At 38.9% G+C, this 14238-nt stretch overlaps 1 long non-coding RNA gene across 1 annotated transcript in view; it reads right to left on the bottom strand.

Annotated features, from left to right (window-relative positions):
- Positions 1 to 13495, bottom strand: part of LOC141512334 (uncharacterized) — a 249086-nt gene extending 235591 nt beyond the window's left edge. The window contains exon 1 of the long non-coding RNA XR_012475459.1: positions 13381 to 13495. This is a non-coding gene — a long non-coding RNA (uncharacterized LOC141512334). The remainder of the gene's footprint in view (positions 1 to 13380) is intronic.
- Between the last annotated feature and the right edge of the window lie 743 nt (positions 13496 to 14238).

The raw sequence follows: 14238 nt of genomic DNA, 5'->3' as shown, positions 1-14238 counted from the left end.
GAGTTTTTAATTTATTATTTTTTCAGGAGCTCTTTTCTCCTTTATGGTGGCTCTTGTTTTAGAGGGGTAAGCTCAGTCTGGGGGACAGTAAGGGAGACGGAGAGGAGAGAAGACGCAGGATGAGAAATAGGATGAGGAAAGAGCAAGAGGAAGGGGAAACTGAGGTATGGGAAAGGGAGAGGATAGGCTCCTTGGGAGGAGGGAGGATGGAGAGAGTAAAGGAGGAATGTGGAGAAGTGAGAGGGAGATAGACTCAGGGAGAACAATTCTTCATTAAAACAGAGCACAAAGCATTGGGATAATTGTCTCCTTTCCAAAACCAGGCCAAGCTAGTAAACCATTGTTTTCAAAGCTGGAGCAGTTCTCTTCATGACAGTAATCAGAACTTGATCTTCCCCAGTCTCCAGGCTTGGATGTCCACCAAGACACTGGGATCTAAGTGCAGGCACACAGGAGCTAGCTCTGATGGAAAACCAGGTTGGAAACTGCATTTTTACATAGCAACAGAAACTCTCCATTTTTGTGGTTGTTATTCAGACATCAGCAGAGCAGAGTCCAAGTTAGTTTATATCTGAAAGTCCAGTTCTCTAAGGAAAGTGTGGGTTCTCTCACAGCAGGTTGCCATTTTGTATCTTAAAAGATTGGAGTTGCTGAAAGGTATCCTGGTATATTATATAGTGAGCATTGCTATTTTCCCTAAGAGAATTATTTTTGCCACTTTAGAAGGAAGCCATCACTGAATCTAGTCCAATGTCCTCCTCGAGTCAGGGATTTCCATTATAATATCCATGCTCTGAAAAGGTCTGGCGATGAGGAATCTAGCAAGGCACCAATGCCATTGGGAAGCGTCGGACCTTTAGGTGCTGCAATCGAGTTAAGAAGAAATCTGGGCCAACAAGCTATCGTTGATTTAACATGCATCAAAGGGCCTGTGCTAGGAAACATGCTCCTAAATGAGACCTGAAGTCTAAGGTCAGACCTGGAACAGGCCCCGATTTCAGATGTCTTAGGAGTGTAAAGGGAGGAAAAACACATCTATGAATAAAAATGCAAAGGAGATGAAATAGGAGCAAAGGAAAATGACAAAGGGGCAGAGGGACCACTTCCAACTTGAGGCTCAAGAGAACCCCTGAATGAGGCCTAGAAGTGCAGGAGACATTAAAACAGGTGGAGGTGATGGTGGAGTCCACCTCAAAATGGTGCACAGAAAAGCTAGGATGCCAGAATGGATAGGCTGGACTGCAAGAACAATAGGCAGAGCTAGGTACAGATATGCAGATATTAAGCTACATTGTCAACTTTACAGCGCCATCTCTGATATATAGTCTATAGATATAGATACCTTTTATGTATATAGGCATATATGGCCGTATTTATATATGAATATATATCCAGAATTGCATCTACCCTGGTACAGTGGGGTATGGCAGCATCTGCTACGAGTAGTAAATTAGGAAGATGACTTGGGAAGCAGCATGAAGGATGGACTGGAGTCAGACCAGTTAGGAGACTGATGTCCTCTTCTGAGTGTTCAAATACCAGAGCCTAAACCAGGAGGTTTACTCTGGAAGAGGAGATAAGGAGAAGCATTTTAATGAAGATAGCATTGAGAGGAGTTAGTAACTACCAATGGGAGGAGGGGGCAAGAAAGAAGAGTCAACAATAATCTCAGGTTTAGGGTTGATGACCTGATGTCTGTACGTTTTTGAAGAAGACCATGCCAAGAGGGAGGTGATGCCATGACAAGCACATGACTGTGCTAAATCCCCAGTCTCACTTTCTCCTTTAGAGGTATTCTGGTCCAAGGACCAGAAATGGAACAGGATGACTGGAGATGTCCCTGGACGTGAGGTGATCAGGGTTAAGTAACTTGTGCAGGGTCACACAACTATTTTTTTTCACACAACTATGAAGTATCTGAGGCCAGATCTGGACTCAGGTCCTCCTGACTTCAGGAGCTCTACCCTCCTTCTTTGAGGCAGATAGGGTTCATTTTGTCAGAACCCTAGAACTAAAGACCATCCTCTAAATATGATCTGAACTTGATACAGTCACTAATCCAGTCCAAATTCATGACAACCTCTTTGGGAATTATACCACATTAATGGCAACTTCCTGGAAGGTCCTGGAAACTAAACATTCATTGTCTGAGCCCCTTTCCCTTCTCTTCACCCCCCCCCCCCAAATCTCTAGTCCTTAAGTCTCTATCATCTTAGATTAATGTTCTTGTCTTTTAAAAGTAAACTGGTGGATTTTATGAATCTCCACATTTTGTTTAATCTAATTTGTTTGGGTTTCATTGCTCCAGTTTGACAAGAATTATTTGTTAAAACTCCTCCATTCTATTTGCTAACCTCCCTGCTCCATTTTGATTGCAAATTTGATAAACATTTCATGTATTTCTTCATCCAAATAAATTATAAATGACCAACACTTTGACTAGATCCTGCCAAAGAGCTGGCAGCTGGCAGAGATTCTACCCCTCAGGGCACCCAAGGTCCTCTGAGAGATCAGGCACTGGCTGCCAGGACTTGTTCTGCATTAGAGAAGGTCCTCTGTCTCCATCCTCTGTAGAAATCTATCTCTCCTGCTCTCACCCTGATCGTCTAAGCTCCACAGTCATCCTTTCATTCTTTGTGGATTAACATCCAGCTCAGTGGCTTGGTCCATTCCTTCTTCTCAAGCCTCTTATCCTGCCCCAATCTTTAGTAAATGGACTCTTACTACTTAACAAAGGGAGACAAGGGCATCTCTCTGGAATCCGTCATTTGATGACTTTAGAGTGATTGAGGAAGAGGTGGCCCTTCTCCAAGGCTGTGCTGTGAAAAGTCTAACAAGTGACTTTTGGAGGAAAATTTTAATGCATGATGCACTTTTAGGTTTCATGTATATTACTAGTATCTTCTCCATTACTTACTGGTCTAGACAATAAAAAAAACAAAACTCAAGTCTCCATCTGTAGCTTTTTCTAATTTCTGCAGTGCTTAAACTGTGAAGTGCCATATTGCTCAGAGCTCTGGCTCCAGAGTTGAGACTCAACTCCCTGAGTTCAAATCTGACCTTAGACACTAACTGGCTGTGTGACCCTGGTCAAGTCACTCCACCCTGCTTGTCTCAGTTTCTTCTATTGTAAAATGAGAAGGAAATGGTAAATGTCACCAGTATCTTTGTCAAGAAAAGCCCAAATGACCAAAGCTTACTATGTTCAATTAAAAAAATTGTTTTATGTTTTATCTCCTTTTGGTTCTGATTCTATTTTTACAACATGATCAATATGGAAAAATGTTTGACATAATTTTGCATGTATGATCTATATTAGACTGCCCTCTGTTAGGGGGATTGGAAAAGGCAAGGGGAAGGAGGAGGGAAGAGAGGGTAGGAGAAAAATGTGAAGCTCCAAACCTTATAAAAATGATTATTGAAAATTATATTAGCAGGTGGAAAATTAATGATTAATTTTTTAAAAGTAAAGGAATCCCAAATGGGGTCACAAAGAATTGGACATAATTGAAATGATTAAACGGAAACAACAAAGCTAACAACTAAATATTTAACAATTGACTTCTTTTCAACTCTACTCTTTTACTATATGCATCCTTATTCTCATTTCCTTTTTCTTTTGGAGAAGAAATATTCCCATTTCCTATTTGTACTGAGATCATTCTCTTTCTCCTTTTCTGTCTTCTCTTTTTTCTCACCCTGAAGATTCTTCTACCCCTACAGTCCTTCCTCTGCTCAGCTGTTGTCCATCCTTCATTCTAGAAGAAAATCATTCTCTGATGAGTAAATTTCTGTTTGGAACTCTAGTTCATGAAGAAGTCCATGCTGTGCATCCTCTCCTGGTGCTGCTCTTGAAACCTTGGACTTATTTACCTCATGCCTGGGAATCATAGCCTCTACTATTCCATCTCCCCTTCATATATTGCCTTAACTCATTTAATGTCAACTCCTTCAGATAGAGAGAGACTGCCTTCTTGTTGGTCCTTAGTTTTTGCTTCTCTTTTTATCCCCTTTTCTCCTTTCTTTCTCCCTCTTCTCTCTCTCTTCCCATACTCCCTCTCCTTTCTCTCTCCCAGTCCTTCCCCTAACCTCTCCTTCCCCTCTTTTCTTTCCAAACAAGTGGCTTCTTTAGTATGATTCTAATCACATTTGAGTCTTTCAGTCCTTAAGCCAAGACAACAAGGGATACAAAGCAGTCCTGATTCCCATTCTCCTTTTTAGCTAATTATCTCCTCCCCTTCCTACTGCTTGAATGCCTTTAACCTCTTGACTTCCTTATCTCCTTCATGGAAGAAACTCAGGTGTCACATCTCCTAACCTGGATTTCCCTGGAGTCAGGGCTCCTCCCTTTCTCTAAGTATTTACTTTGGAATTTTTGCAAGGTGTGGGGCATACAAGGTCTTGAAGACAGAGATGCTCCATTTTGCATTTTCTATCTCCAGTGGGTGGATGCCTCAAGCAATCCATCCATCCATCAATGTGTATTAAGCACCTACTGTGTGACAGCAACTACGTTCTCTCAAAGCACCTGGTAGGAGGCTTCTAGTCAAGCTACCTCTTCATTGGGCACTTGGTTATTGGTTATCTCAAGATGATATGTCAAAATAAGTTGCCATTCTTGCTCTCTCTCCTCCATGTGCTTGTATTTCCATTCTGACTTGTTTTGGGGCAGTGTGATTAGTCTGTTGCAGAGAGTCCACAGTCTACTGCTGTACTTTTGATCCCATCCCCTCCCTGTTAGTGCTCCTACCTGTTAGCCCCGAGCCCCAGTCACATCATGCCCCTCTCATCTTACCTCCTTTGAATTTTTAATTTCATTTCCCTAGGATGCTGCAATGGGAGAAAAGCTAAGATACATAGCCAATCTCCTTTTTGGTGATTATCTGCCTCTCAGGTTTGTTTGCTTTTATCATTAAACGCATCAATAAAAGTGTCTATATTATGAATTCTGGGCTGGTTCCCATGTGTGACCAGACGACCAAGATGCTTTTCATGTTGGAGAAGTAGGTCCCCAAACTCCAACTTTTTTTTCTCTCTCTTATTTATGCACAAAGATAAAGGAAAGGTGCACATACCAGGGCCAGGTAAGAAATGGGTTTGCAGGCATAGAAGTTTCCCTCATTGCAAGGAAAATAATGGCATTCCAAGCCAAAAATAGGAGGGTGAGCCTCCTGGTGACTCCTGGTAGAAAAAAAATTCTAAATTATGGGAAGATGAAAACTTGTCTTATTTGATAGGATGAAGACACATCCTTTTGATTCTTTTAATAAGCAGTTTTTCCCTGCATGTGGGTGCTGTCCTCATTGACTTTCCCTTTACACTAAAAAAATCCTCAGGAAAAGTGGGGCTTGTCCTTTCTCCACTTTCTTAAATATATTGAGCAAGGTTAGATAACATTGGGGCCGCTAGCTGACCCAGTGGATAGAGTGCTGGGCTTGGAGTCAGGAAGACTCTTGCTGAATTGGACACAAATTGTGATCCTTATGGTCACAATACATCCATTTCCTACTGTGAATTTAAATCCTCTAGCTTATAGCCATTAAGCCTTGCTCAAATGATTCAGTACAAGTAACAGAGAGGAGGATGCTGCTGCTGAAGACAGAGGTGGTAGAGACCAAATGTGCTGCTGCACCATAGCTACATGGTTAGACCCAAATGAGGAATCACTGAAATTATTGTAGTCACCCCAACTCTTTCAGGTCTGACTTGTTTTCTGGGTAGTGCTAATTAGTCTGTTGGAGGAGTCTCATTAATCAGGGCAGAAGTCTGAACAAAGAATTTCCCTTTTAACACCTAATCTTCTTAAATTATAACTAAAGAGCATGGGTTTTGTAAGGGTTTGGTTTTTCCTATTTTTCTTTAATAGAAAGAAAATAAATATTTGTTTATTTAAAAAATTAAAAAAAATCCTCATCTACCCAGATACCTTTTATTATCATATTCCAGACTCTCTCAGGTATACTTTCCTCACCTTTCCTATGCCCCAAGTTGACCCAGCTCATCTACTTCATAACCAAAGCAAAAAGGTGAAGCCACCAATATTAAGAGAGAAAGGAAAAAACAAAGAAAAGAGAATTCCTGAATTGTTCATAAATTCTCACTTCTCTTTGCAATGATAATTGCTTTAAAGACAACTTGTATTTCACAAGGATGTTTGCATTTCAGACCTAAGAAAGAAGGCTCAATCAACATTTTTCCCTTAGAATTATAATTACACAAAAATGATATTCCTAAATAAACACCAATTACTTTTGGAAAGAGAAGAGCAAATTTAACCACAATTCTTGAAATTCTTCTGGGTGTTAAGATACTGAGCTGACAGATTATTGCAGAGGCTGGATTATTAGGAGGCTGGATGGGGAGGGAAAATACTGTCGATGAGCTTCAAGGGAGAGATGTATAAAGAAATACATTTGGCGGAAAAATAAATCAAGTTGTGATTTTAGGATGATTATCAACAAGCTGCCAGTTACTAAGCAGAAAAGAGGCCTTTTGGTGTAGAAGATGATTCACATGAAAACCAAACCAAGCCAACCCCCCCTCAAAAAAAAAACCCCAAACAAACAAAAACAAAAACAACCAAAAAATGTCTGGGCATCTTTGCCAAAAAGAAATCCCTTTGAACTAGAAAAGGATTGAACAAGTGATTAATAGGGATTTAGTTGATCCCTAGGATAAGGAGACAGATTTTGGGGTAAAAAAGAGTTCAAAGTGTATTTTTAAAGCTAAGTGTAATGTGTTAAGAATTGATATAACAAAGACCATTTAATTTTGTATTTTCTCTTTTTGCTAGGTATGGCCCCTACATGCACTGTGGGACCAGTTTACAAGGAACAACTGGCTTCCTTCTGTGTCCTCCTTCCTCCTCTAATTGCAACTCAAATTTAATTGCTAGAGAAGAAGGATTTCGTGAGCCCAAGGACATGGAGACTACTTCTTTATCTGGTTTCACAAGTGATATATGGCCCTTTTGATTTAGTACAACTAGCTGTCCTAACAACGGCACGGTCTTTCTCTCTCCTGTAACTAATGCTTTACATTCTTCTTAACAAGCATCCCCTTTTTTCTTTGTATAACCAGCTCCACTATAATGAGTGGCCAATTTCTTTCTTTCTTTGTCTCGTGTAATATATAAATATTGACCTAATTGTCAGAGTCACACGTGTTTACCACCAACGGCTGGTGGGGTGCGGCTCGCTCTGAGAAAATAAGCCACAGTGATTTTTGTCTCTGGCTTGAGCTGCCTTTATTGGCAGTGGCTGGTCAGACAGATCCAAAGGAAGATCATCCCACAGGAACGAGTCTACAAAGTGCCTGGGGTCACTGTGCTAAGCACTTTACAAATATTATCATATTTGATATTTTTGGGGGAACAAGAGGAAGATGAATTCAAGACGAAATATATCCTTGGCTCCTGAAAAGAATGGACAGTGGAGACACCATTGGGGAGGCTGGTGATCAGGAGAGGTCAGCAGGACTGGAGAAGGGGAAAAGTCTTGAGTTTCAAAGAACCAAAGAGAGTGAATCTGCAAACTATAACCCTGTAAACATTATTACAATTCCTGGTATTTTCCAGAGTGTATTAATAAGTACATGATTAGTAAACTTTTAGATAAAGAAGTGACAGAACTATAATTGTTCCAATAAATGCTGATGGATTACTTCATTGGGAACAGGTCATGTCATACAAAGTTATTCTTTTTTAAATAGTTTCTAGATTTATAGTTAGAATGCTCTTGTTTTTCTGGCATTTTTATTCCTGTCTGATTCTTCCTAATCCCATTTTGGGGTTTTCTTGGCAGAGACCCTGGAGTAGTTGCCATTTCCTTTTCTGGTTCTTTTTACAGATGAGGAAACTTAGGTAAACATGTTAAGTGACTTGCTCAAGGTCACCCAGCTAATAAGAGTCTTGGACAAGCTTTGAACTCATAAAAATGAGTCTTCCTGACACTTTCCACTGCACCATCTAACTACTTTAACAATATTATGGCTATATTTTACCAGATTTTAGTAAAGTGAGAGAGTATTCTTTGTTATTCTTGTGGAAAATATGGAAATGGGATGGATTTGGACTTGGTTGTGTGGCCAAAATCAGAGTAGTCATTAATGTTTAGATGTCAAATTTGAAATCATGACTCCAGTGAAGGTGTCCAGGAAAGTTGTCAGGATTTTTTGTTCCTCAATCAATTTAACACTGAGTTAACATTCCCTTCCAACTTGATGCTCCCCCCAAATTTGAGGCCATCCATACTTTTATTAAAGACATTGGTTAAAAAAAAAGTCCAATTGTCCAGGATTTGGCATCTTTCAGAGGGGATGATTTTTCATGGAGGGGTTGAGAGGATCATCTAAAGACTCTCCAATTCTGACATTCTAAAAATAATGTGAACTTGTCTTCATTTGCCAGGTAAGTGTAAGAAAAGTATACTGTACGCATGCCTCATTATTACAGAACTTTAGGCTTTGAGACTGAATCAGTCAATTAGATGTATGAACTACTGTGAATACCTTCATTGAGTCAATGTGTCAATCAAAGACTTTAGAGAAGGTGCAAAAAATCCTGATTAATTTAGAAATCCTAAAATCCATTGAATGAAGTAAAATGAAAACAAAAAGGAAATTGGTTGTTATTGACTGTGAACATTCAGTCACGTCCTATAATTTTGATATGAAAAAGAAGATTGATTTGGAGTTTTGGGATTTAGGGTGAACCAGCAGAGAAGAAAGGGCAGAGCTGAGCTAGGAAGGATGGCTGGGAAAGAGGCCACAGACAGAGGCCTCAACAAAATGGGGGAGGGAGTTTGTCCAAGGAACATGAGACTGAGAAAGGCCATTGAACTCATAGGCATTTGAGAGAAGAAGTTTTGGGCTAAAATCACCAGTTGTTCTAACCTGAAGGACCAGAAGGGAGTACCAAGCAAAGGTCTACCTTTGCCCCATCTTCCTAGGTGGGCACTTCCCCACGTGGCCATCCTAAAAGCAAATTCAGCTTGGTTCTTGAATCAAATAGTTCTGGTAACCTGGATATTGTCTCTGTCTCCCTAAAGGCCAGGGTCACATAGAAATCAATGCAAATTTAAATGAAGGCAGAGAGCCAAACCATATTTTTCTAACTGAGGACTGAGAAACTGTGATTCTATCTTAAATTTTCCTTTATTATAAAATTCCCAAAGGAGTAGTAGCCTGGTTTTACTGAACCTGAGAGGCTATTGTATTGTACCTAGGCTTCAAGAGAGCTTTTCTTGTAGCAGGAGAAAGGGAGGGAACAAAGGAAGGTGTCAGCTGTCTCCTGTCACCTGCCCCCTCTAGAGTGAGACCTGCCTCCACTGGGGTCAAAACATAAGAATAGAGACAAGAAGTAGGGAAGGGGAAGAGAAAATATTCATGATTATTGAAAAAGGTCGAAGGAAGCTCAGTAGGATAAAAGAGGTTCTGGTAGCAAACACACCCAAGCTGCCAAAAGACTTGTTGCTGCAAATCAAGATCTTTCCCTTTGCTCTCAGTTTGCCATAATTCCCTAGCAACCAGTGAGAGGATGGGGTGACTTGGGGAGCCAGAAAAGCAATGGGATATCTCTATCTTTAGGAATATGTTGGTTCGTGCTGGGGAAGGGCGAGTTCTTGAAATTGATAATAGGGTGGAAAATCCTGTCCCATTATTTATCTTTTTAATTTTTTTTTAGGTTTTCTTTTTTGGCAAGGCAATGTGGTTAAGTGGCTTGCCCAAGGCCATACAGCTAGGTAATTATTAAGTGAGGCCAAATTTGAACTCAAGTACTCCTGACTCCAGGGCTTGTGCTCTATCTACTGTGCCACCTAGCCGCCCCCCCCATTATTTCATATTTAATTCACTTATTCATGTATGTGGCTCCACTTCAATGGGTCTGTTTACTATTTCTTGCTGTTCTATGCTCAGCCTTTGAATAAGAAACTCTCCCTTAAAGGGGGGACACTCACAGCCCACTCCTGCCTTTTGGGATCCCTGCCTTTCTTCAAGGGACAAATGATCAATCGATCCCCACCACAAGCAGTTTGTGCTTGGTGCTAGGGATGCCAAAGGAGATAAGTTCTGCTTCCAGAAAGGAACGATAGAATACGAACAACTAACTGAACCTTGGACGGCTGGAGATTGGAGGATGTACCAGAAGAAGTATGGTCAAGAAAACCAGTGACAAGAGTTGAGTTGGTCCAACTGAAGCTCTGCCTTCCTGGTCACTTCCCTGGCCCCCTGCATCCCATGGTTCATGTCTGCCTCTCTTGAAATGTCTTTGCCTATGTGGGTGCTATTATATTATTATAGATTATACTATTATACTATTATAGATTATGAGTTAGAGCTATAAATTAATAATGATGATGATGGTCATGATAATGATTTGGACCATTCTTTCACATAGTCATCAACAATCCATAATTTTACTTTTAAGAATTATTTGCTGTGAAAGGATATTATTGTTCTGTAAAAATCATAAGCAGGTGGATTTCAGAAAAGCCTGGAAAGACTTGAATAAATTAATACTGAAAAACACTGTCCATATTAACAGCAACATTATATGATGATCAACTATGATAAACTTAGTTCCTCTCAGCAGTACAGTGATCAAAGACAATTCTAAAAGACTAGTGATGGAAAATGCCATCCACATCGAGAGAAAGAACTATGGAGTCTGAATGCAGACCAATGCCATTATTTTCACTTCAAAAAATTGTTTTTTTTCCTGTTTTTCTTCTCACCCCCTTTAGTTCTAATTCTTCTTTCACAATATGACTAATATGGAGATATGCTAAACGTGATTATACACGTATGTCCTATAACAGATTATTTGCTGCCATGGGGAGGGGGAAAGTAGGAGTGACTGGTAGAAAAATGTGGCGCTTAAAAGCTTAGATGAATGTTGAAAACTATCTATGTATGTAATTGGAAAATAAATAAATAAATGTATTAAAAAAAAGAAAAATGTTGAAAACTATCATATGTATTTGAAAAATAAAATTTTAAATTAAGAAAATTGTTATTTGCTCATAAGTTTCCTCATTAAACTATCAGAAACTCCCTTGATTTTTCTCAATAAAAATTCTAGTTCAATTTTAAAGTAGGAAATAAATCAGAATTTCCCCTTTTAATCTTTCACCACAATCTTATTCCAATATCCCATCTGGCTTTCGTAAAAGCCATGGCAACTCTGAGTAAGCTTGAGTGGGTCCTTTACTAACCATCATCATCAGCTTGTGATGACCATATTCCATCATAAGATGATGAAGATGTTTTATCCTTGCAGTACCCTCTTTAGGTATGCTGTTGATTAACAATAATGACTAACATTTCAAGAGCACTTTGCATATATGATCTCCTTTTATCCTCTTATCTACCCTCTGAGGTACGTATTACTATAATCTCAATTTCACAGATCTATATATTTAAAGAGGGCAAGTCGAATCAAGTCTCCCGGACTCTAATCCTTCCTGTCTGTACACTACTCTCCCAGCCGTCACACAAAATGATTACTGCAAAGGGAATTCTTTAAATACTCCAGTTGTCTGTGATAGTGATGATATGGCAATTCTATTGGCAACCATGTGAATGATAATGATAATAAAAGGAAAGCAAATTAATAATAAGAAAATAATAATCATAAGAGAAAAGCAAATTAAAACAATTCTAAGGTTTCCACTCACACCTAGAGATTGGCAAAGATGACAAAAATGGGAAGAGTCACTGTTAGAGGGATTAGAAGAAGATGGACTTATTTGTGGTTGGTATTATTCAAATACCTCTCATGTGCAGATCACAGATCACAGATTCCAAAATGAAATATATACTCAAAGGAGGTCATTGATGAGAATTGATTAGAAGAAATGCTAGCAATTATTTCTTGAAAGACCTTTTGTGGCAGCAAAGACCCCAGTCCAAATAGAGGTCCATGCACTGGGGAATGGTAACAAATATAGTGCAGAACATAAATGTAATTGAATATTTAAGTATTTTAAGAAATGGTGGATAAGATGAATACAGAGAAGTCTGAATAGACCTACATTAACTGATTCAAAGTCAAGTAGGAAAAATCAAGAGAACAACATAGAAAGCAATAACAAAAATATGAATGCAAAGAATAATCACAAAATTATACATTCTCAATTACATTTTATCCTACATATATCTTGTTTGCAAGCTATTTCCCCTAGGTAGAAAATTACATCTATTTTCAGATAGTTTCAGTATTGATTTGTTTTGCTGATTTCCCCCTTCTCTTCTTTTTTTCTTTATAAAATTTATTTATTTATTTTTTTCTCTTCTTTTCCTTTAAAAATTTTACTTTGTAATATGATAGAGTTTTCTAGGAGGGGGATGGTCCAAGGACATTTGGAGGAATTTTTGCAATGTACAAACGACATGAATAAAAATAATTTTAAAAATCTAGGGTACTTTGTATTGTTTTATTTGAAGTCCTGTCTATGCCTTTCCTGATCCTCTCAATTTAGTGCTTCATCCTAATTTAACTACACGGAACTACTTTGTATTTGTTTATATTTATTTTCTTTATGTTTATTCTTCATACATATAATTTATTCATTTCCCATATCAAAATTAAAACTGTATGAGCAAAGATTGGGGGCTTAATAAATGCTTAGGAGGAGGAGAAACAGAAAGAAAAGGAGGAAGAGTCCTAATAGTAGCATTATTTATATCAACATATTAGGTGCTTTAGAAATGATTGTTAAGTGATTGAACAATCCATTCATTTATATTGCAGTATGCTATGGTAGATAGATTCATTTGGAGTAAGAAAGATTTGAGTTCAAATCCTCCCTTTGAAATATACCACTCTTTTATAACCCTCCCCAAATCATTTCATCTGAGCCCTCCACTCATGTCAATTATTTGGTAAACTAGAGAATAGCTGCTGATCTGCATAGGGAGAAAGAGTTTATTAAGTAGAAGGTAATTATGCCATTGAGAGACAGAGATAAAGAGAGACAAATACAGAAAACATAGAGAGACTGGGAGAGAGGTAAATTTTAGAAGGGATTTTATGTCAGATCTGCCAAATGACTTACTTACTAGTTACGTCTCATGCATATCTGAGTATTTGTGAGGTGCATAAGAGTGTAAGTTCAGAAATAAGGTTAATTATATATATATATACATGTATATGACATTTCATATGTGCCAGATATATGCATATATGCGCACAGATAACACATATGAAGTAATTTGACAACCATTTCCAGTATCCTAGAACCTAAAGTGGACATTTCTTAGCCTTCCTGTATAGGGCCTAGGTGGGTTCTACCAATTGCCTTCAAGAGGCAGCCCCCCAATCTAAGAAATCCCCTCAATGTCTCCCTGTTCTCAGATCTCCCCAAAGCCCCAAGTCCTTACTTCTTTTCTCCTTTGTACCACTCGAAGGCGGGAGGCGGCACGCCGGCCCCTTCGCATCTTATCAGTCCACTGCGTCCGGGGGCCACTGTGCCAGATTTAATTTCCTGGATTGTGGGAGCAACTGGGGAAGAAAGAAAAAGTATCTGTAAGCAACAAAATCAAGTGCAGAAATACCGCACATGTATATTTTTATTCTTTCTATATTCAAAGTAATCTTATCCCTGATGGGCTAATACATCACATTTTCTGTGTTTTATGTTACTAATACAAAACCAGTCATTTTCAGCTGCATTTTTCAAGTTGAACAGCAAATAGATGCTTCCTGGGAGAACAGGGTAAAGGTAATCCATTTTCCTTTCTCTTTCCAATAGAAGTGAGGTGAGGGCAGGAGGAGAGGGTATGAGGAGTGGATCAGACAAATTCTTTATAATACATCTTTCTTCTTAGGAAAAAAAATGTTATTCTCAAAGTGTGTGAACACCAGGAACCTTACTAATAAACCAAGGCAGAGGTTAACACTCTTGGGGATTATCCTCTTTGGGCAAAGGACTTAGCTATAGGTCTTAGGTATCTAAAAATAGACAAGTGATCTGCCTCTTTAGGATGTTTGGGAAGCCCCAAACACAATGGGGGTATAATGCTATTTCTATATGGAGAAAATGTGAAGAGAGACATGGGAGTCACAGAAGCATTCTTCCAATAGGATGTGGCCTTTATGGAGAAGCAGATTGTTGGTGGTTCATCAGATTCTATGAAGGTTGGTACTCTGCTCCCAAATTATTTCACTTCCATGCTTATTTTATATTTCTTTTCTCCACAGTAGGGGTGTGAATTGTTGCTGAGACAAGGACAGAGAGG

This window comes from Macrotis lagotis, chromosome 2 (assembly GCF_037893015.1).
Source record: "Macrotis lagotis isolate mMagLag1 chromosome 2, bilby.v1.9.chrom.fasta, whole genome shotgun sequence".
In the NCBI taxonomy this organism is placed as follows: domain Eukaryota; kingdom Metazoa; phylum Chordata; class Mammalia; order Peramelemorphia; family Peramelidae; genus Macrotis; species Macrotis lagotis.
This window is presented reverse-complemented; position numbering and strand designations above follow the sequence as displayed.